The 24249-nt window shown below is 36.9% G+C and overlaps 1 protein-coding gene across 1 annotated transcript in view; it reads left to right on the top strand.

The window, feature by feature from the left end:
- Positions 1–24249, top strand: part of EYS (eyes shut homolog) — a 1764056-nt gene that overhangs the window by 1630950 nt on the left and 108857 nt on the right.

Here is a 24249-nt window from a genome sequence, read left to right as displayed (position 1 = left end):
GAAAATCAGATGCAATACATGAAATCAAAATATTTGATGTCATTTTGGAAAACTGAGGCAACAATATTAACAGATCTCTGTATTGTAGACCAGTCATTTTTTGTTTAAAGACAATAAACCCCGTGATACAGTTATTATATAGCAAGAAACAAAATCACAAATAATACCCATGTGGCTCTCCTTCAGAAAATCCTAAATTACAAAAAGGTACAAGATGCTATAATATAAGATTGTTTTAGGAAGCAGCTTGCCAAAGAATGTAATGTTAGCTTTGATATACAGAAATAAGTATCAATTTAAATCTTTCTAGAAATAATTAAAAGTATTTGGCATTAATATTTTATCAAGTCAGGATAGGAATTGTTTCATCTTTATTTTCCCCACAAAAATTTTTAAAAACAAAATTTACCCCTTTGGTGCTAGTGGTATTTGTTACCAAATTCTGGAGTAAGTCTACCAAAATGAGCGCAGGTCCCTATGCCCCAGGTATACAACAAAACAAACAGATCTTACCTGCTCCGACTCATCAAAAAGTTGGAGCACCACACGCTGATATAACAGGTGTGAAAATTGAAATGAGTGAAAAAAGAATTCATAACTAAAAAGTATTGAAAGGAGGGAATTGAGACAACGGATTTTTATGTAGCTGGGAGAGGGGGAGTTAAGAAGTACTGAGTTTCATTCTCTATGTGGAAGGTTATATTAGAAGTTAGCCAAGTCATTTTGTAATAAGAAAAGGTATCATAGACTGGATGGAATTGAAATTTTGTCCTTTCCAATAAAAACCTCATGCTTCTTAGATAGAACCATTCTATCAAGCTATTGAAAAATACAGTTGGTCACAAAAAATTTGATTACTAAGGGATGAATCATCAGTTTTGCTTCCTAGTTGAAAATCAGACTTACCACATGAAATAAGAAGTGAAGATTTATAAGAATGTCTTCACATATTTACAAAAAAAATTGTTTTCTCCTATCTTTTGGTCTTATTAGGGCTCAGAGATGCAGCAACTTATAAATTATTGAGACAAGAAATATTAGACAAAATTTGTTAGACTCTCTGTTTCATTGTAGGTAAGAAGGAATTCCAACATGCACCCATCCAGAGAAATTGTTCAAAACAATTAGCCTATCCATTAATATATCCCACAAATGTGCCAGAGTAATTTGAGATTCCTACCCTCATGGAGCTTTTCTTCTAATTGAGAAGATTAAAAGAAAATAAAAATAGCTCAAGACACAATATAAAGTGTATGAAAAGAATTATGAAGGAAATAAACAAGGAGCATAGAGAGTAAGCAGGGTGGGGGGAGCGAGGGTACTGTTCCAGACAGGTGCTCATGATAAGAGCGACTCCAAAAAGGGAGAGACTGTGCTAAAGCCTATAGAATGCAGAGTATGACCTATGAAAACCAGGAAAACAACTATTAGAGCAAAAGTTTCAGAAAAATGGAAGACCCTTAAGAGAGATAGAACCTACCTTTTTTGAAGAATGAAAAGGTGCTAGTCTAGCAGAGCATATGGAGCAAGAGAGAAAAGCATATCTGACGTGAGCAGAGCCTACATCATGTAGGGTCTCAGGCACATGGGAAGGTTTATTGGCTTTTAATTCTCAGTGCCTTAAGAAGCCACTGGAAGATTTTATTTTATTTTATTTTATTTTATTTTATTTTATTTTATTTTTAATTTTTATTTATTTCTGAGAGACAGAGACAGAGCATGAGTGGGGGAGGGGCAGAAAGAGAGGAAGACAGAATTTAAAGCAGGCTCCAGGGTCTGAGCTGTCAGCACAGAGCATGATGCAGGGCTCGAACTCACAAACTGTGAGGTCATGAGCTGAGCTGAAGTCGGACATTTAAGCAACTGAGCCACTCAGGTGCCCCGCCACTGGAAGATTTTAAAGAGGCAAGTGGTGTATATGTATTTGTTAAAACACTTCTGACTGCAGTATATTGATTTTAAAAGGCTTTTTTTGTCAGTGACCCTGATGAGAGATAATTTCGCCTATGACCAGGATGATGGTGGTGGAGATGGAAATAAGTGGATGAATTTGAGATCTATTCTGGAGACAGAACTGATAGAACTTGCAGGGAAGTGTTTGAGAAGTGCTGAATCAAGAACATTTAGATTTCTCTATTTGTTTGGACTATGGGTAGAGTATAGTGCCATGAGGAGGACTGAGGGCATAACAGGGGTTTTATAGGGCATTATTGGGAGGTAAACAAGAGTTTTATTGAGTACAGATGAAGGAAGAGATACCGGTTAGATATCGAAATGGAGAAGACATGTAGGCAACCAGATAAATGATCCTCAGGCTCAGGGGAAAGAAAGGTCATGACTAAAAATACAATTTGGAGAGTCATCAAAATAGAGGCAGTGGTCAACACCATAGAACCAGAAATTGTCTGAGGAAAAGGTATAGACAAAGAGAAGAAGAGGGCTGAGGACCAACCCCCTCCAAGATTCCAATATTTAGGGATCTAGTAAAGGAGAGAAAGCCATGTACAATACCAGTACCATCCCCCAGACAAGCATCCCCCCCCATCATCTTTCAGCCCATAAATATCACTCCTCTTGTGATGTTGCATTGTCTTAGCCTAAGTTCCCCCATCAAAGCAGAACCTGGATAAAGAATTACATTCAAGTAGTTTATTTTGGAAATGATCTCAAGAAACAGGAGTGTAGTAAAGACTTGGAATAAAACAGGAAAGGGGAGACAGTCAGTACAGAGGTGTCTTATGGAATTGAGTCAGGGACAGCTATTATTGATTCTCCTGGGACCTTATGAGGAACTATCTAAAATGAGTCTCAAAATTGTCCACTCTTATGAGGAAATATATAGAATGAGTCTGAGAATTGCCTGCCCCAAGGGACAAAAGAGAGAAGCATTTAACCATTGACTCGTGGTTTCTTTTGATTGAGGATTGCTCTACAGGACCTTAATTTTCCCACACTTCTCCATTGCCATAGAAAACTGTCAAGTGTGCAAGCTCTTGCAGGCATCTCAGGTAGGCCAAAGCACCAGAGAAGCTGGGGATCAAGGAAGGAGTGCTTAACATATCAACATTCCCTAAACAGTCACGAAAATGCCCACTCAAAGTGTCAGCTCCCTCCAGGAATCGTCTTTGCATCCAGCAAGCATCAAGGCTTTCTTTACTCCCCCAACTAGCATGAGGTAGTGCCCCATATCATTTCTTGGACCATTCACTGGTCAGTCTCACGTCCAGGAGATTCTCTAGAACATTCAATAGAGAAAAGCATAGAACTAACTGATAAGCATAGTTGTTGCCCAGTTGCAAGTACACGTGAGAAAAGGCACAGAATAATATCCAAAACACCCTTTTTATCTTTGCCTTTTTGTTAATACCAGAGGATAAAAAATCAGCTAGTTTTATCAGCAGTTGTCTTTGCTACGTAGCACTTTTCTTTTAGATTATAGCCATATCTACCATACTAATATATTCTTTGGGGGATAATAGAAAATATAATTATGATGTTTCCTACCTTGTTGATGTTTCCACTGGGGAATTCATTCCAAGGCAATCATGGCAGTGGTGATGGGAGCCAAAATAAACAAACACTGCAAATGGAAAATTCGCAGCTGCCTTCCTTTGTAAAGTGCTTTACTCTCCACATTTGTGCTTCTCATTCACACTTCCTGTTGCCTCTTTCTATGCAGGAATAATCTCTTCTTGTTTTCTTAACCACATCATTTTAAAGGCAGGGGGGCAGGGAGACACTTTATCTTATGGCTTGCCCTCTCTGTCTTTTCTAAAAGTATGGCTTAATTTACCTTATCCTCCCCACCTACAGCTCTCAATGGAATATGGCTTTTGAAGAAAGCAGTGTAACATGCAGATTAAGAGCCTAGGCCCTGGAATCCGTGTGACTAGGTTAAAATCCCCATTCTACTACTGACTAGACTATGGTGTGATCTTGGGCAAGTCACCTGATCTCTCTGTACTTCACCTTCAAGGGGTCTAATAATAGAACCTAAATTACAGAGTTCATGAGAATTAAAGGAGATAATTCATGTAAATTGCTTAACACATCACTGGACATATAGAAAATACTTTTTATAAGAGAGTTCAAACCAGGCTTCTGATACAGAGAAATGCCGTATCTTGTCATGATGGGAAAGAAGGCTGGATCTCCATCCTCCCTAGAAAGAAAACTCTATAGAATGTCAAAAGAAATCAAAATTAATTTCCTTTCAAGAATTTTTCTAAGTTGGTGACACTCTTCATGGTGATTAGAGACAAGCCAGGGGTATTACAAAGTCAGGTAGGAAAGCAGCGCTCCAGGGATACAGATAATCACCAGGCTATTTAAGGACATGATACCTCTATAAAGCAGCTTAATGTCAGGCTGGCATTTTGTAATGGCATATTTCAAGTACATGTAATTTTGTCATGTAAGCTCGTAACTCTTTTGATAGCATCCACTCTGATATGATCCAGCTTTTACTCTCCGACTCAACAGCTGTTTGATTACCCTGCTGTTCAACCCATCTCAATATCCCTCATTTCTCTCCATGTTTAAATTCTATATTTTCCAGCTCCTGGTTACAAAGAAATGTTAAAAGATCAAGCCCAACCCCATAGGGGAACAAGGAGACAGGGGTGATTGTGGCCACACAAGAAAGCACTCAGGAAAGTAATTCCTCTTGCTTAGGGTTGAAGGCAACCTTTGAGCGTCCTACATTTTTTCTTCCTTAAGAACTGAGGGAATTGCCTCTCCTTTTGCTCACTGGGAAAGTTCACACCTCCGCCTTTTACCTTTTTTTCTATTTCAGCATCTGTAGAGAGGAAAAGTTAGATTGCACATCTAAAACAGTAACACTTAAAATAAATATATATATTATTGTATACTGGAATGTTCTTGAAAAAACAACTTTGATGGACTCCTGCAATCCAACCCACTGACAATGAATTAGCACCTTTCTTCCATCTACACAAGTGGCAGTCCTAGCAGAGCAAAGTTACAGTTATTGTTCCAATAATTACTACCAGTACTATGTGTTTATAAGCAAATGAGTGTGTGTGTGTGTGTGTGTGTGTGTGTGTGTGTGTGTGTACATACCTGGGAGAGATTTCTTAACCACAGTCTTTCATTAGGTTTAGAAATTGCTTACGTGTCTATAGTTATTGCTGTTATGTTTCTCTAAAGGCATTATGCTTCCTACCAGTAAGTGGTGTTGGATTTAGTTACATACACACATGCACACACCCCTATTAAAAACAAGATAGTAAGGTATTTTGACTTGGGAAATTATATTAATTCTGGCAGTCTGTCAGTCACTCAACCAATATATTCCTTCTTTATTTATCAATACATTCTGATTGTTTTGAGGGCAGAAATGTACCCAGCTAAAATTTCCCAGCCACATGGGGTGCCTCAGTGGCTCAGTGGGTTAAGTGTCCGACTTCAGCTCAGGTCATGATCTCAACTGTTTGTGAGTTTGAGCCCCACATCGGGCCCTGCCCTGAGAGCTCAGAGCCTGGAGCCTGCTTCAGATTCTGTGTCTCCTTCTCTCTCTCTGTCCCTCTCCCACTCATGTTCTGTCTGTCTCTGTCTCTCAAAAATAAACATTAAAAAATAAATAAATAAAATAAAATAAAATAGAAGTCCCAGCCTCCCTTAAAACAATGTTGCCATAGGATTAAATTATGATAACTGGATATAAGAAGTGTTAGAGTATTGTATTGACCTCTGGAAAAGCCCCTGAAGAGTGGCATGACCCCCAGCCTTGCTTCTTTTTTAGGCTCATTCTAAACCTAGAATGTGTATGAGGTGACTCAAATTCCAGAAGTCATCTTGGTTCATAAAGTGACCTTGAAAATACATGCTAAGATGGTGAAACAAAAACATGAAAAAACTTAAATTCCTGATAACCATGAAACTACCATACCATACAGGGTTTATCTAACATCACACTTTCTGTTAATGAGGGAGAAATAATCTATTTTGTTTAAGCCTCTGTTATTTTGACGGCACCTGGATGGCACAGTCAGCTAAGCAACCAGCTCTTGGTTTCAGCTTAAGTTATGATCTGTGATTTGTGGGATTGAGCCCCACGTTGGGCTTTGTGCTGACAGCATGGCGCCTGCTTGGGATTCTCTCTCTCCCTCTCTGCCCCTCCCCCGCCAAAATAAATAAATAAATGTAAAAAAAAAAACCTCCATTATTTTTTATACATTATTTGTTATATGTAGCTAAACCTAATTTTTACTGATACAATCAGTGTCAAGGTTTCACTTTCACTGAACTTTATAACCTGATATGTTTTCTCAAATATTTCTGATTTTATTCATAAGCCCTTAGATTCCCTCTCAAAGAAAGAGAAAAGTATGAGATTTTTGTATCTTCTCTTCTTTCAGTCTAGAAGATTTTACAACTTTATAAAATATATTTTGCAACCCAGCAAAAGTGTGGTATGAAAATTATTCCAATATTGTTAAAAAATATCAAAGTAAGCAGCAAAATGAAAACTATATTTTTGCAAATTAGAAAAATAATAAGAAAGCAAATCTTAGATCTTAGTTATGAAACATTACCTCTCATTTTAAAAGTACCCTCATGGGCCAATTTCTAATCATCACACTAAATGAAAAATCAAATTAGTTTGTAGATTTTCACATCTCAGTTCCTAGGAAGGCATGCAGCTAACATTATCTGCTTTTAAGCAGAGAACAAAGAATATTCACTATCAAACTCTTAACTGTCCCTGGAACACTGTCAGTAGAATACTCAACTGTAAAGGCCAAATGTTCCTTTTGTTCATTCCAGCACTTTGTCATTATTTAGCAACCTCACAGAATTTTCCCTACCAACACAAGCATTTCCTGCTTATTAAAAATGTCTTTAAAATGGATAGACTATGCACAGGAGTAGAATTGTCTGTCCTGAATATATTTATGGCAAGTTGATTTTGTAGACGTTTGTGGAAATGTAACCCTCTGCAGTTTATCCCATAGCTCACCAGAGAATTTAACTTTGCAGGTCTGTCAGCCCAGACCCTCCCACAAAGAGTCAATTTTTTTTTGTATCAAATGAATACTGTCAGATCCTACCACACCTATCAGGTTATGGTTGGTCAGTTTAAGAGCTGTGCTAATGGGATGCACCTGCCAGTTACCAAGCAATGGAGAGCACAAACACATTTGTTGCACATTAAAAAATTCTTCACAGAAATGGAAAATTGATTAGAGTCTGAGTAAATATATGCTACATGAAAAACTGTAAAGTCAACATTTTATGAAGAGGCAATGGAATTTATTGATTGTTAGGAAAGAAATAAACAGGGTTGGAGATGCCTGTATGTGATGTAAATTGCCTACCATTCTATATGATGATTAGCAGTTATTCAGTTCAAGGGGTTTTTTGTTTGCTTGTTTATTTCCACTGACACTCTCACATCGCCTTTTCGAATATTTTGTCATTCCATGACTTTGTGCTTGAAAATGGCTTTCTATTTCCCTTAGGCTGAGGTAAGAACTGCTTAAAATAAAGCACAAACCTGACATGGGAAAACCCCCACCTTCTCCTCTAGCCCTCTTATTCACCCTCTGTCAGATCAAACTATTTTGTATTTATCTTTTAAATATTGGCCATATATTATACCAGCCCTCCCTCATACAGTAAGCTCTGTAAAGGTAGATATCACATCTGTCTTGGCCATCACCATACCTGTGGAGTGGCAAATGTTGCCTGGCAGATGGTAGGCTCTCAATTTTTTGCTGAATTGAAAATGATCTGAAAGTTCTTCAGAATATTCATCTAAGCTGTTACCCTGAGCCTACTACTATTATGACTATTACTTGGGATCTGGTCAATAAGTATTTATCAAATTGAAAAAATAAACCAATAAAACAATCAATAAATGAATAATCTAATATAGAAAATTTCCAAAAGTATGTTCCACAGCACACTAGTGTGGTAAGGTAACCCATAAAAAAAAGTTTGTTGAAATGAACTCAACATCTACTGAGCACTTCCTATATGCCAGACCCTCAGCTAAGTACTTTACCTTCATCTTCCTACATGACCCATGTAATAACACAATTAAGTATGTCATTATTTCCATTGTGCAGATAGAGAAACTTAAATAACCAGTCCAGGGTGGGGGTCAGTTCAGTCAGTTGAGGGTCTGACTCTTGATTTTGTAATGATCCCAGGACCGTGGAATCAAGTCCTGTGTCAGGCCCCATGCTGAGTGTGGAGCCTACTTAAGACTCTCTCTCTCTAGCTGTCCCTCTCCCTCTCTGTCTCTTGAAAAAAAAATTAATAACAATTAAAATTTTAAAATTAAAAAAAAATTTTAAGTAGCCAGTCAAAAGTGAAATAGTTCATGAATGGTGGGTAGATCTGGAATCCAGATGTCTCTGATTTCAGCCTTTCTTTAAAACATCATATAGTACTCTGCCCCTTTTTTAGGAAATCAGGTGTATAGTAGCACAGTGAAGTCTATTGGAAGTCCTGTAATAACACAATGTTAAGCCAAGGAGCTCTTCTTTCTCACAGAGCAAGCCTTTCATAGAATACACTGGAGTTGCTCCCTAAGTGGTATATGTATACTCCACTGTGGCATTGGAAGAAAATATCAGTTCTCTTTTTTACCTCAATCTTTTAATTTCTACTTCTGTGTTTTATGATGTCCATATTATATTAGTATATTAATACACTAACAACAATTTTAAATAAATAATATATATGAGCCATGATCTAAAAAGTTTAGAGACCTTTCCCTTTCAAACACGGCCTGACATTTTTATTAATTACATTGATTTCATAGAATTAATTTAGAGAAGCTGATTTCAAATTATGGTTGAAATGTTTGGGGGTCGGGGGTGCCTCAGTGTCTCAGTCAGTTAAGTGTCCAACTCTTGATTTTGGCTTAGGTCATGATCTCACGGTTGTAAGATGGAGCCCTCATCTGGCTCTGTGCTGGGTGTGGAGCCTGCTGAGATTCTCTCCTTCTCCCTCTGCCCCTCCTCTGCTTGTGTGCTCTCTCTCTTCTCTCTCTGAAAGAGAGAAAGAAAAGAAAAGAAAAGAAAAGAAAAGAAAAGAAAAGAAAAGAAAGAGAAAAAGAAAGAAAGAAAGAAAGAAAGAAAGAAAGAAAGAAAGAAAGAAAGAAAGAGAAAGAAAGAAAGAAAGAAAGAAAGAAAGAAAGAAAGAAAGAAAGAAAGAAAGAAAAAGAAAGAAAGAAAGACAGACAGGTCTGGGATATTTAATGTGTAAAATTTATTATATAGTTCCAGTTGGCTTATATTGTTAAAACAATGGAGTGGCATATTCAAAATCTGTTTATTTATGTTTTTAAAGTACATTAAAACCACCCACTCACCCCAATACAATTAAATTTACTTAAATTTGCATTCTCTAAGCTCATGGTAACTGAGCTGTGGAAAAGACAGTAAGAAGACTATGGATGCAGGAGTAGAGTGACTACTGCTTCTGCTAATACCAGCAGCAATCTCACTATAGAATGTCAAGGATTAAATGTGCATATGCCACAGACCCATTTTATGGAAATGTGTTCATTGGTGGTAGGCATTCCCAAACAGAGTCACATAAGGCCACTGAGACCTAAACTACGCAGAATAAGATTAAGTGGGAGCTATTTCTCCCTTTTATGCATTGCAATGTAATAAAAATGAAAAGTGCTTAAAATTATATTATGCATTGATCAGTTAGGGTTTTGTTTTTTCTTGATTTTTCTCAGTGAGTCAAATGATTTGATGCTTGCTTTTTTTTTTCTTTGTATTTTTAGCAAATGATGACCCTTCAACACTGTAAGTGTCCTGAATATTACCCAACTTTGATAAGGAACCACATGATCAGTTAATATGAATTCCCACTCATAAAATGGGGGAGTTGCAAGTTACATTTCACATATATGATACAATTAAGTAAAGCCGAAAAGAATGCCACTTTTAGAGATATCATTTTGTCAACTCAGATAAATAATTTCTTAGAGAAACATATTAATCCATCAAAGGAGCATTTTAGAAAGTATATCAATTACTGTAGAAATGGTTAGTCAAAATAATTAAACTGATAATTTCAATGCTCTCATGCCCTACATGTATGATTAAAAGACTTGACCTATGTGGTCTGGGATTCCTATCATTATGCATTTGTGAAACGAAGATTAAATGGGGGAATAATGAGGAAAAAGTAGAGGGAGAAAGGGAATATTTCTGAAAATTAATTATAGTTTGTAACCAAATCTTGACTGCATGTGTACCTCTGTTGTGTTAAGAGTATCCAATGTATCCAACATATACATGCTTTCCACAATACTGAGCATTCCATATACTTTCTCTTGCCTTATCATATCCCTACTCTTGAGAAATAAAGGATAAATCCAATGGTAAGGGTAAGCAGTCTTACATAATAAAGTCATGATCCCAGTTTGGTACTAATGATGACATTATAAACCCTGAATGTGAATGTGAATGTGAATGTGAATGTGAATGTGAATGTGAATGTGAATGTGAACTGCACAAGGGAGTTCTACACATCCAGTATCAGTGGTATGGCTTATGTCTCAAAATGTATGAATTATTTAATGTGAACAATAATTCCCAAAGAGCTATTTGAGTCCTTATTTTTATAAGTAGAACATGTTACAGGGATGACTAAGAACTAGACTTCCTATTCATTTTTGAAATTTCGTGATTTGAAGAGTAAAAAAAAAAAAATTAACTTTGGAAAAGCCCACCTATTAAAATATTTTAAATTTAGGTGCTTTTCCTACGGGCTAAACAATAGACAAATGGAGGTGTATTTTTAATTCCCTTGTTCTAATGAAATCACATTGGTCCTAAGTAAGGGATTTGCTGGGAGTAAATTAACACTTTCCTGACTCTGCTGTTGTCAGTAACTTTCGAGCATCACTAGTGCCTTGTAAAGTTAATATGGCTCTTTGAAAGTCAGCATTTTACTGCCCATTTCAATTTTCATCCATGACTTAACACCTGGCAGGGAGCATCCCATCTTTTCCAGAGGGCAAATCTAAATATTGCACCTAATGATTCAGTCTCCAAAATGACACTTTGTAATTCTCTTTGCCATCCTAAAGGGGCCAAGGGTATTTTTGAATCTCATCTTTTTTGTTCTTGTGTATTAAATCCACTTGAAATTGTCAAAGCGAGACTCTTTCTGCCCCCAAGACTTTAAGCTCTAGAGAAAGAAAAGCTGTCATCAGCATGAGTGGTTGATAATTCTGCTTGTTGGAGTGTATCCCTGTCAGTCTCCAGGTGGATGGCTTAACATACACCTTGTTGACAGCTACCACCAAAGGGGGCTTTCCTGAAGGAATATCACTGTGGCTGCCCTGCTGAATGAGCCCCCTAAGTACTTGTCAGCGTTGCTATCTTAACCATGGTGGAGTTGCTTTTTCCTGAGATAGCTGTATCCTCTGCATTTTAAGTTTGATTGCCCGTGTAAGCTTTAAAAGCAGAATGTTTAAGAATTATAGATTTCGGAGGTCTTTTTGTGGACTGTAAAACCCTTTTCCAGTGCCGCCTGCTTCTTGCCTCCATTATACCTCTCTCCTCCATTACTTGTTACAATAAACAAATACTTCTGAGAAAAGTGCATCATTAGCATCCTGGATTTTGAGCTACTGAATTTTAATATAAATTAGTGTAGCAAAAGGAAAACGGAAAGCCTCAACAACCATTTGTCCCACGCGTTATGATAATTAGGGAATTACACAATTTCCCATCCTGCAAATCAAAGGACTTAAGGTGCCTCTCTGCCAACATCTAAAAGCTTTCCTGGTTGTTCAACACTTGCCCTGTTGGAATAAGAGAATATCAGAACACCTGTGCAATACACAAAGGGCTACAAATTTATGGGTGTATTAAGCAAAGTCTAATTATAACTTGATAAAAAAAAATCCCCTTGACAAAAGCCTATTTCCAAAGAATCAGCTTTTAAAAGAACAAACTTAGAAATTATTGTATCCCAAATGTGCTACTTGGTAAAATTGAAAAGAAGTGTTGCTCAAAGCATTCTTAGATACGGATGGCAAAAGCACAACACCTCTTTTTTCCACCCTTTATTCTCCAGAGTAGAGTGGGGTGACGCATCTTATCAACTCTTTAACATCTGCAGGCTGTTAATTAATGAACTTCATTGTTTCAGCAAACTCAAACAGATACTGTTTTATTAACGAACAAGTCTTTACATCACTTTCTAGATGATTAAACTGAAGTTGGCAGTATTAAACTATTAGTGTTGTGTGATGCGGAGGCCCTACACTTGGAGAACAGAGCTCAGATTCAGGCCCACGGTGTGAAACAACCAGCTGTGTGACCCCCTACAAGTCACTTCACTTCCTGCACTTCACTTTCTTCATCAGTTAATAAAGGAGCTGAACAGATTACCTCATCTTCATTTTTTTTTTTATTCCAGTCAGAACTCTTAGATTGAGAATAGGGAAAATCAATTAGGAGTTACTCTTGCTGATTCAAGTGCAGTTTTATTTTGTGTCTCCTTCATTATAGGTCACTACAGTTCATTATGAAATGGCTAGTCAAAGTTAGCAGTTTAGTTAGTGCCTGCAGTCAAGACATTGTTCTAAGTGCCTTATATAAGATATCTCATTTAATCCTCAAAAGAGCACAGGGAGCAGCTATTATTATCACCCCCATTTTATAGATGAGAACACTGAAAATTAAAGAAGGTAAATAATTAGTATGAGGAATGGCTGGTTAGTGGCAGGGCCGTTCTCTGAACTTCTTTGTTACACTGAATCCCACAAATATGTCTCAAATATACTTTAAATGATACTGTATTTAAAACAAAATCTAATCATGAATGTGATTACTGATTATTTAAATAGAAATAAGAACTATCTCTTAACAATAATACATCTAGTATAAAATTATGAATCATTGATGAAGTTTTACCATATTATTAAAATGCTATCTAAATATACCTAAACACTTGGGGAGAAGTGTTAGTTATCAATTATGATTTTGTTCCATTGGCACAGACATTTATTAGATTTGACATCAATATGCTTTATTTTTGGTAAAAATTATTCACATTAGAAATTCAGTATTAGATAATTATGAGATAATTATCATAGAAAATTATGAGGTAATAAATATGGTTTAATTAATAACTGTAAGAAAATTCATTCTATAATTTATTCATCTAACAAATACTAATTAAGAACCTAAATACTAATAATGTGCTAGGTCTGTCCTAGATGCTTAGTAAAACTGGGTAAATAAAACAGACATACCTTCTTTCTTCAAGGAGTCTTAACATCCAAAAAAGGGACAGGCAAAAAGTAAAGAAATAAATATATAATTCAAAATTGTGATTGGTACTGTGGGAGAAATAAATGACATGATGAAGAAAGCAGAGTGGGACCTACTCAGACAGGTGGTCAGGGAGGGACTCTCTATGGAGGTCACTGAAATTAGAACATAAAGGACAAGGTGAAGGTGGCATAAGTGACTTTAGAGAAATAAGCTTAAGCCACATCAGGGCTTTTTAGGTCATGGTAATGAGTTTAGATTTTGTTCAGTGTCCAATGATAAGCTATGAGTTCAAAAAGGGGAGTGACACGTGTTTATAATCTATTACTTATATTGGGAGTAATGAAAGAAGGGGGACAGAGGAAGCTAATGCAGGAATTCATGTCATAAGTGATGTTGTCTGAGCAGAGGAAGAAAGAATTGGCCAGAAAGTTTTATTTGAAAGTAGCATACATAAGACTTACTGATAGATTGTGTTGGGGATGAGGAGAAAGGAATCAAAAATAGCTACCAGATTTTTAGAGTGAGCAACTTAGACAATAGAATGCTTTGCTAAGAAGTGAGAAGAAGCTTGGTATGGAAATAGGAGTTTAATTTTGCTTCAGATGCCTATAGAATATGTAAGTGGAGATATCAAAGAAGTAGCTGGATATTTCAGTTTAAGTTCATAAAAATATATGAAATAACTTATGAAGAGAATGTATAGAGAGCTACATTCTGGGAGCTACACCATTTAGAAGATAGGTATTGAACAAAGAGGAGCAAAAAAAAATAGAGACTGAGAAGGTGTGGTAAGGGGCAGAACAGAAAAACCTGGGGAGCAAAGTGTCACAAAAGCCAAGAGAGGCCTACTTTCCAAGGGGAAAGTCTTTACCAGAGTCCTCTCCCACCTGAGAGATGGCATGTTCCCCACTTCAGCCCCTCTAGCCTTCCTGCCTCACCTATAGAGGGAGAAAAAAAAAAACTAAAAAACATTTCTGAAAGTCATAGATCAAGGTACACATCCTCCTGCTAAAAGACTGAGATTTAATAACCACCTTACCACCACAGGTGTAAGGCTCCAATATAATAACAGTGGACTACAATGGAAAGAGCTGTAAGCTGTACTGTCTCTGGAAAGAAGTACTTAGGGAAACTCAAAGTCAACAGAGTAAAAGCATGGACACTAGAGCAATTTCAAACCTCTGGCCTCTGTGGCTTTAGCAAACATCAAATAAAGGTCAGCTTCTAGCCATTTTAACACATAATTTCACACTAAAAGCCTTTTTACATAACACATCATGTCCAGCATTCAACAAAAAAAAAATCACAAGGTATGCTAAAAAACAAAAAAGAAAAAAGAAAAGAAACACTGTCTGAAGCAAGCATCAGAACCAGACACAGATATGAGACAGGTATTTGAATTGTCAGAGAATATTTTTAATCAGTAAGACATAGACATCACTTCAAATCATACAGATATTAAGAGGATATGGTGAACCACTTCATGACAATATATTAAAAAATTATTTAAACTGCATAAAATCTTATTAAAGCAAAATTAATTAAAACTAACATAAGAAGAAATAGAAATTAAGAGTAAAATGGCAGAGTAGTAGGGGGACTGTATGCTTTCCTCCTCCCTAGAACACAACTAGACAAATACCAAATTATTCTGGACACCAAGGAAATCAATCTGAGGATTGAGAGAACAAACTACACAACTAGAGGGAGAAAAGAGGCCACATCATGGAAGGTAGGAGATACGAGATGTGATTTGGGGGAGAAAAGAATCACAGGTGCTTCAGAGGGGAGGAAGCCCTTGATCAGGAAGAGAGGTGAGAAAGACAGCACTGTGAAGGGCATTGCACAAGGAAAACACTTCCTCAGAACTATTGATGGGGAAAAGGAGAGGGGCTGATTATTGCAAGATTTTACAAGCAGCAGAGCTGAAAGTTGGAAGTTTCAGAAGTCCACACCATCACTGGGGTGGAGCCTTGTGGGTGTAGAGATGCTCTTGTGGAGGAGGAGGGCAGAGGCTCAAGAGAAGACAGAGTGGTCTGAGGATCCCCTGGGTTACACTGGAAGAGACAGTTACCCTTCTTGGAGTGCACCTGGAAGAGGTGGGCACTGCCTCTCCGGGGACAAATGAACTGGCAGGTGCCATTGATCTGGCCCTTTCATTAGCATAGAAGCAGAGGTACATGCTGAGGGCAACTAACCTGCATACCAGCTTTTTGCTGTACTTTATCAAAAACTCTAAGCCCCTGCACATTTGTGCAACTGCTCTTTCAGGAGAAACCAGCATCAGCCACAGTGTGGCAAGACCCTCATCCAGAGGATGAGCACGGGTCTGTGCTGCAATGGGTCACTAAAATTTGGAGTTCTGAAACCCAGCCAGCATGCCTGGGATAAAACATAGGAGCACTGCACCACCAGGTGGGCAGATGGTTTGGACACAGACAGGATGAAGGCAGAGGTCTGAGGGAAGCCTAGACAAATGAAGGAGGATTGTTTGCTCTTCTGTGAGGGCTTCCTGGAAAGCAGGCACGAACTCACCCCTCTAGAGATGAGAGAGCCAGCTGATGTTGTTTGTATTTCCACCCATCAGCACAGATGGACTTCAGTGAGCAGCACAGCACCCACAATGAAGGCTTGAGCCACTTACACCAAGCCCTACCCCTCTGCACTCTGCAGGTGCTTTTTTACTAGGGCAAGTGTGCTTGAGAACCAAAGTACCAGTGGCCCCTCCCTCAGAAGACCAGTTAATACTTACTCTTCTGAAACTGGTCCAAAAATAGAAATGGAAGGAAAACATCCAAACTCATTTAATGAGGCCAGCATTTCCTTGATTCCAAAACCAGACAAAGACCCCACTAAAAAGGAGAATTATCCCTGATGAACATGGATGCAACAAGATAATAGCAAATCAAACCCAACAGTACATTAAAATAATTATTCACTGTGGAGTGCCTGGGTGGCACAGTTGGTTGAGTGGCCACCTTCGGCTCATGTCATGACCTTGCTGTTGACGAGTTTGAGCCCCGTGTCAGACTGTGTGCTGACAGCTCAGAGCCTGGAGCTTACTTCGGATTCTGTGTCTTTCTCTCTCTGCCCCTCCCTGCCTCATGCTCTATCCCTCTCTGTCTCAAAAATAAAATAAACATTAAAAAAAAATTTAATAAAATGAAATTAAAAAAATAATTATCCACTGTGATCAAGTGAGATTTGTTCCTGAGCTGCAGGGGTGGTTCAATATTTGTAAATCAATCAATGTGATATACCACATTAATATAAGAAAAGATGATAACCATGTGATCCTCTCAATACGAAAAAAAAGCATTTTACAAAGTACAGCATCCATTAGTGATAAAAACCCTCAACAAAGTAGGAGTAGAAGGAACATACCTCAACATCTTAAAAGCCATATACAAAAGATCCACAGGTAATATCATCCTCAATGGGGAAAAACTGAGATCTTTTCCTCTATAGCCAGGAACAAGACACGGATGACCACTCTTACCATTGTTATTTAACATAATGCTGGAATTCTTAGCCTCAGCAGTCAGACAGCAAAAAGAAGGCATCCAAATCAACAAGGAAGAAGTCAAACTTTCACTCTTCATAGACAGTGTATACTCTATGTAGAAAACTCCACCAAAAAAATTGCTAGAACTGATACCCAAATGCAGCAAAGTTGCAGAATACAAAATCAATGTGCGGAATTCTGCTGCATTTCTATACAGCAATAATGAAGCAGCAGAAAGAGAAATCAAGGAATTGATCCCATTTACAACTGCATCAAAAAACATAAGATACCTACAAATAAACCTAACCAAAGAGGTGAAAGATCTGCAGTCTGAAAACTATAGAACACTCATGAAAGCAATTGAAGAGGACACAAAGAAATGGGAGAGGATTCCATGCTCATGGATTGGAAGAACAAACATTAAAATGTCCATACTTCCCAAGGCAAACTACACATTTATTTTTTTTAAAAATTTTTTAACGTTTATTTATTTTTGAGACAGAGAGAGACAGAGCATGAACAGGGGAGGGGCAGAGAGAGAGGGAGACACAGAATCTGAAACAGGCTCCAGGCTCTGAGCTGTCAGCACAGAGCCCGACGCGGGGCTTGAACTCATGGACCGCGAGATCGTGACCTGAGCCGAAGTCAGCCACTTAACCGACTGAGCCACCCAGGCGCCCCCAAACTACACATTTAATGCAATTCATTTCAAAATACCACCAGCATTTTTCACAGAGTTAGAACAGACGATACTAAAATTTCTGTGGAGCCATGAAAGACCCCAAATGGTGAAAGTAATGTTGAAAAAGAAAAGCACAGCTGGAGACATCACATTCCAGACTTCAAGCTATATTACAAAGCTGTAATCATTAAGACAGTATGTCACTGGCACAAAAATAGACACATAGATCAATGGAACAGAATAAAAAACCTAGAAATTGACCCATAGCTGTATGGTCAACTAATCTTCAACAAAGTAGCAAAGAATATCCAATGGAAAAGAGACAGTCTCTTCAACAAATAGTGTTGGGAAAACTGGACAGCAACATGAAGAAGAATGAAACTGTACCACTTTCTTACACCATACTCAACAATAAATTTAAAAATGGATGAAAGACCTAAATGTGAGACAGGAAACCACCAAAATCCTACAGGGCAAAACAGGCAACAACCTCTTTGACATCAGCCATAGCAACTTCTTACTAGACACCTCTCCAGAGGCAAGAGAAACAAAAGCAAAAATGAACTCTAGGGACTTTATCAAAATAAAAAGTCTCTGCATAATGAAGGAAGCAATCAACAAACTAAAAGACAGCCTATGGAATAGAAGATACTTGTAAATGACATATCTGTTAAAGGGTTAGTATCAAACTATAAGGAACTTAACACCCAAAAAGCAAATACCCAATTATGAAATCGGCAGAAGACACGCATAGATATTTTTCCAAAGAGACATCCTGATGGCCAACAGACACATGAAAAGATGCTCAATATCACTCATCATCAGGGAAACACAAATGAAAACCATGATGAGACACCACTTCACACCTGTCAGAATGGCTAAAATTGACAACACAGGAAACAACAGATGTTGGCAAGAATGTGGAGAAAAGGGAACCCTTTTACACTGTTGGTGGGAATGCAGACTGGTGCAGACACTCTAGAAAACAGTTTGGAGTTTCCTCAAAAAGTTAAAACAGAACTACCCAACAACCCAGCAGTTGCACTACTATGTATTTACACAAAGGGTACAAAAATAGTTATTCAAAGGAGCACATGAACCCATGTTTATACCAGCACTAACAGTAGCCAAATTATGTAAAGAGCCCAGATGTCCATCAATTGGTGAATGGATAAAGATGTAAAATATATATATATATCTCCACTCAATGGAATATATCTCCACTCAATGGAATATTATTTGTCAATCAAAATAATGAAATCTTGAAATTTGCAATCACATGATGGACCTAGAATGTACTATGCTAAGCAGTAGAGAAAGACACATTCCATATGATTTCACTCATATGTAGAATTTTAGAAACAAAACAGATGAGCATAGGGGAAGCAGGAGAAGAAGGAAACAAACCATAAGAGACTGTTAACTATAAAGAACAAACTGAGAGTTGTTGGAGGGGAGGTGGGTGGTGGGATGGGCTAAACGAGTGATGGGTATTAAGGAGGACACTTGTGATGAGCACTGGGTGTTATATGTAAGTGATGAGACACTAAATTCTATTCCTGAAATTAGTATTGACCAACTAGAATCTAAATAAAAACTTGAAACAAAAAAAACTAACATAAGAAATAACAAAAATGAATCATCTTGTAATTAAATTTCTAATGAAAAATCTTCCCACTAAGAAAACTCAAAACTCATGTACCTTCGGTGACAAAGTCTTCTGAATGTATAAAGAAATAGCACAGGGTTTTTTTTGTTGTTATTGTTTTTCAATATTTTTAATGTTTATTTGTTTCTGAGAGAGAGACAGAGACAGGGCATGAGGAGGGAAGGGCAGAGAGAGAGAGAGAGAAAGAGAGAGAGAGACAGAACTCGAAGTAGGCTCCAGGCTCCAAGCTGTCAGCACAGAGCCCAAGAAATAACACCAGTTTTACATAAACTCTTCAAGTGAATAAAACAAGAGGGAAACTTCCAACTTCTTCCATGAGGCAAACACAATCTAGGTATTGAACTTGACAAGAAAAATAAGTGACAGCCCAGTCATGAATATTGATGGCAAGTACTCAACAAAATAATAACAAATATAACTAGCAATTCTTAATTTGAAAGATGGTTACATGGAAATAGTGAGTTCACCTGATGAACTCTACACTTTTGATGTGTAAACTTTTCTGTGTTCTACTACAATAGAAAGTCAAATACAAGAAAAATTAGTTATCTAAATTATGAACTTTAACTTCATCCCTTTACCTTATCAGAAGGTTAGAGTATCATTTGGTTGCATTTTAATCACTTACATTTTTTTAATATATTTTCTCCTTTTCTTTATTCTTTATAACACAGTCTAGACATATATTTTACACCCCAACCTCACAGAATGCTAACTGCAAGACATAGAAACAGAGATAACCTGCCTCATTTTAGATGAATAATTAAAGTTTTGTCTATGTAGCAAGGAAAAGCAATCACCAAAAAAAATTCTTCACTCAGAAGAGAAAATCCCCATCAGTTTGCACACTGGTTTTAATTTCAACCAGGATGTTCAAGGATAATGTATGTGTAGGCAAGTCAAAAAACAAAGACACAACTGGTCACTATCAAAGTTATTATAGTCCTAGAGTGTGTTCAAATATGGTATTCTTCTTATAAAATATTCTTTTTTTTCAAATGGTTGTCTATATTACAGCTCTGTCAACAAATATTGATTGATATTACGTGTGAGTTGATGGAATGCCACCGTATCAGATGCTGTGGGGAATACAAAACAAATATAGTTTTTACTCTCCAATTTATTGTTTTGAAAGGTGGGAATGGATAAAGGGAGAAAAAAATTCTTTTTATTAAAAAAATCAAAGAATGATACAAAGCTGAATTATAGCAAAGGATTAAGCCTTATTCATCTTTATGTCCCTCAAAGTTATTGGGTGCTGTGATTTTCACCTACTGCGTTAGTAGACTAGTAAATGTTTGCTGAATGAATTGCATTAAATTTGTGAGTCGTGCTCACTGAGGGATATGCTATCATTCCCCAAGCAATAGGGATCCTAATGAATCTAATCCCCCTGTTACTATTTTGAAAATCTTCACTCTATTATAATTGTTCCATAGCTTCTTACCTATACGGTAATTATGGATAGGATTTTTTTTACATAGGTAAGTATATTAGATATTTTCTTTCCATTTTTTAGAACAATGACTTTGCCATTGTTCAGCGACTTTGCCATTGTTCAGCATTAATTTCTGATTGATCATTTTTAAAAATTTTTTTAATGTTTATTTATTTTTGAGGCAGAGAGAGACAGAGCATGAACGGGGGAGGAACAGAGAGAGAGGGAGACACAGAATCTGAAGCAGGCTCCAGGCTCTGAGCTGTCAGCACAGAGCCCGACACAGGGCTCGAACTCATGGACCGTGAGATCATGACCTGAGCTGAAGTCGGATGCTTAACCAACTGAGCCACCCAGGCGCCCCTGATTGATCATTTTTTAAAATTATTTTTCACTTTTTTCTTCTTATTCCTACATTAAGAAGACATCTGATATTTCATAAAAGTTCCGTGCTTTTAATCATGGCCTGCATTATTGCTGATAACTTTATGTGAATCTTTTTTCCTTTTTCTTTGTTGTATTTTGTTAGAGGTTTTATATTCTTTTTTGTAGAAGACAAAATGTTTACATCTTATGTCCTTCCACCAAGAGCATATAGAATTTCTGTTTCCCTAGAAAATAGTCACTAGAAGGATATTTATTTTATCAGTGTAATTATTGGGTCAAATAATATGTTCATGTATAAAAGATTTTGCCAAACTGCCCTTCAAGCAATTTATGTTTCCACTAAAATATGAGAATATAAGAGGGGTCTTTTCTTAAAACTTTTTAACCACATGGGATTTTTAAAAAATGATCTGACAGTTGTTTTAATTTGCATTCCTTGATTTATAAGTGTGGTTCAGCAATGTCATTTGTATTTCTCTGTAAATCTCTCACTCCTATTTCGTGACCATTTTCACTTGAATGCCATGTGTGCAGGATCCAATGTTAACAATAGTTGGAAAGCAGCCATGCTAGGAATATTTACAGCATTAAAATCAACTAACTGTGCAAATAGGGGCTTCCTTCACCAAGCCCATCCCCTCCAAAAAGTTGTTAAACATTTGTCAGCATGATGCTACTTGGATTGTTTATTCTTACCTTACGTTTCTGAATGAGTTCCTTGTAATTAGGAAAAATGCATTTTGGCTATCATGTGTGTTGTGATAAAAAGGATTCTCTCTGTTCCGCATTTGTCCTTGTATTTAAAATAATAGTTTCTTTAACACTTTTTAAAGTTTTATCGAGATACAATCTACTTACCATAATGTATGCCCTTTTAAAATGCACAGTTCACTAAAAACATCACCACTGTCTAATATCAGACATTTTCATCACCCTAAGAAGAAACCTGTACCCATTAGCTTTCACTCCTCAATATTCCCTTGCTCCAGCCCCTGGTAACCACTAATCTATTTTCTATTTCTATAGATTTACCTATTCTGGACATTGAATATAAATGGAATGATATAATATGTGGCCTTTTGTGACTGGATTTTTTCACTTAATATAATGCTTTTGAAATTCATCCATGTTGCAGCATGTAACAGTACTTCTTCATACATTGTTGGTGAGATTCTAAAATAGTGTAATGAATTTGGAAAACAGTTTGGCAGTTCCTCAAAATGTTCAACAGAGTTACTGTATGACCCAGCAATTCCACTCCCAGTACATACCCAAGAGAAATAAAAACATATATCCCTACAAAAACCTGCATAGGAATGTTCATAGCACTTATTCATAATAGCCAAAATAAAATGGAAGCAACTCAAATATACATCAACAAAAGAATGGATAATCAAAATATTCTGTATCCACTTGTAGAATCCATTTGTCTTTCGATTTTGTTTTCCCAAATTTTTGGCATAAAAAAAGTTTTCAATTTTAAGTGACCAAATCCATCACTCTTTCTCTTGCAGCTTTCTTTTATTATAGCCAGTTTGGAAATGTTAAAATTATATTGACCCTTGCTTTTTATTTGTAAAGCTGTTATGGTTTATTTTTTAATTTAACTTTTGTATCCAGCTCGAGTATATCTGGGTATTTGGAGTAAGTTAAAGAATGCTCCTTTAGTCTAATGATTAGTTTACATTAGTAGTTATTGAAATAATCTTTTTCTCAATAGTTTGAAAAACAACTCATAATAAAAATTTCCCAGGTGTGTTTGTGTCTTCTCTAAACCCTTAATCCATGCCTGTGTATATTTCTTTTTTCCTTATTTAAATCATATAGTTAACATATAGTGTAATAATGATTTCAGGAATAGAATTAAGTGATTCATCACTTACATATAACACCCAGTGCTCATCCCAACAAATTCTCTCTTTAATGCCCATCGCCTATTTAGCCCTTCCCCCCACCCAACACCCCTCCAGCAACACTCGGTTTGTTCTCCATCTCCCTCTCTGTTTTTATCTTATTTTTTCTTCCCTTCCCCTATGTTCATCTGTTTTGTTTCTTAAATTCCACAGATGAGTGAAATCATATGACACCTGTCTTTCTCTGACTTATTTCACTTAGCATAATGCACTCTAGTTCCATCCACAAAGTTGCAAATGGCAAGATTTCATTCCTTTTGATTGCTGAGTAATATTCCATTGTATATATATACCACATCTCCTTTATCCATTCATCAGTCTATGAACATTTGGGCTCTTTCCATAATTTGGCTATTGTTGATAGCGCTGCTATAAACATTGGAGTGCATGTGCCCCTTCAAACCAGCATTTTTATATCCTTTGGATAAATACCTAGTAGTGCAATTGCTGGGTCATAGGGTAGTTCTATTTTAAATTTTTTGAGGAACCTCTGCTGTTTTCCAGAGTGCCTGCACCAGTTTGCATTCCCACCAGTATTGCAAAAGAGTTCCTCTTTGTCCGTATCCTTGCCAAAATCTATTGTTGCCTGAGTTGTTAATGTTAGCCATTCTGACAGGTGTGAGGTGGTATCTCATCATGGTTTTGATTTGTATATCCCTGATGATGAGTGATGTTGAGCATCTTTTCATGTGTCTGTTAGCCATGTGGATGTCTTTGTTGGAAAATTGTCTATTCATGTCTTTTGCCCATTTCTTCACTGGATTATTTGTTTTTTGGGTGTTGAGTTTGATAAATTCTTTATAGATTTTGGGTACTAATCCTTTATCTGATATGTCATTTGCAAATATCTTCTCCCATTCCATTGGTTGCTGTTTATTTTTGTTGATTGTTTCCTTCACTGTGCAGAAGCTTTTTATCTTGATGAGACCCCAATAGTTCATTTTTGCTTTTGTTTCCCTTGCCTCCAGAGACATGTCAAGTAAAAAGTTGCTGTTGCTGAGGTCAAAGAGGTTATTGCCTGTTTTCTTCTCAAGGAATTTGATGGTTTACTGTCTTACATTTAGATCTTTCATTCATTTTGAGTTTATTTTCATGTATGGTGTAAGACAATGGTCCAGTTTTCCCAACACCATTTGTTAGAGAAACTGTCTTTTTTCCATTGGATATTCTTTCCTGCTTTGTCAAAGATTAGTTGGCCATATGTTTTTGGGTCCATTTCTGGGTTCTCTATTCTGTTCCATTGATCTATGTGTCTGTTTTTGTGCCAGTACCATAATGTCTTGATGATTACAACTTTGTAATATAGTTTGAAGTCTGGTATTGTGATGCCTACAGCTTTGGTTTCCTTTTCAACTTTGCTTTGGCTATC

Source organism: Panthera tigris, chromosome B2, assembly GCF_018350195.1.
Source record: "Panthera tigris isolate Pti1 chromosome B2, P.tigris_Pti1_mat1.1, whole genome shotgun sequence".
Classification (NCBI taxonomy): Eukaryota; Metazoa; Chordata; class Mammalia; order Carnivora; family Felidae; genus Panthera; species Panthera tigris.
The sequence above is the reverse complement of the archived record's forward strand: the minus strand, read 5'-3'. Positions and strand labels throughout refer to the sequence as shown.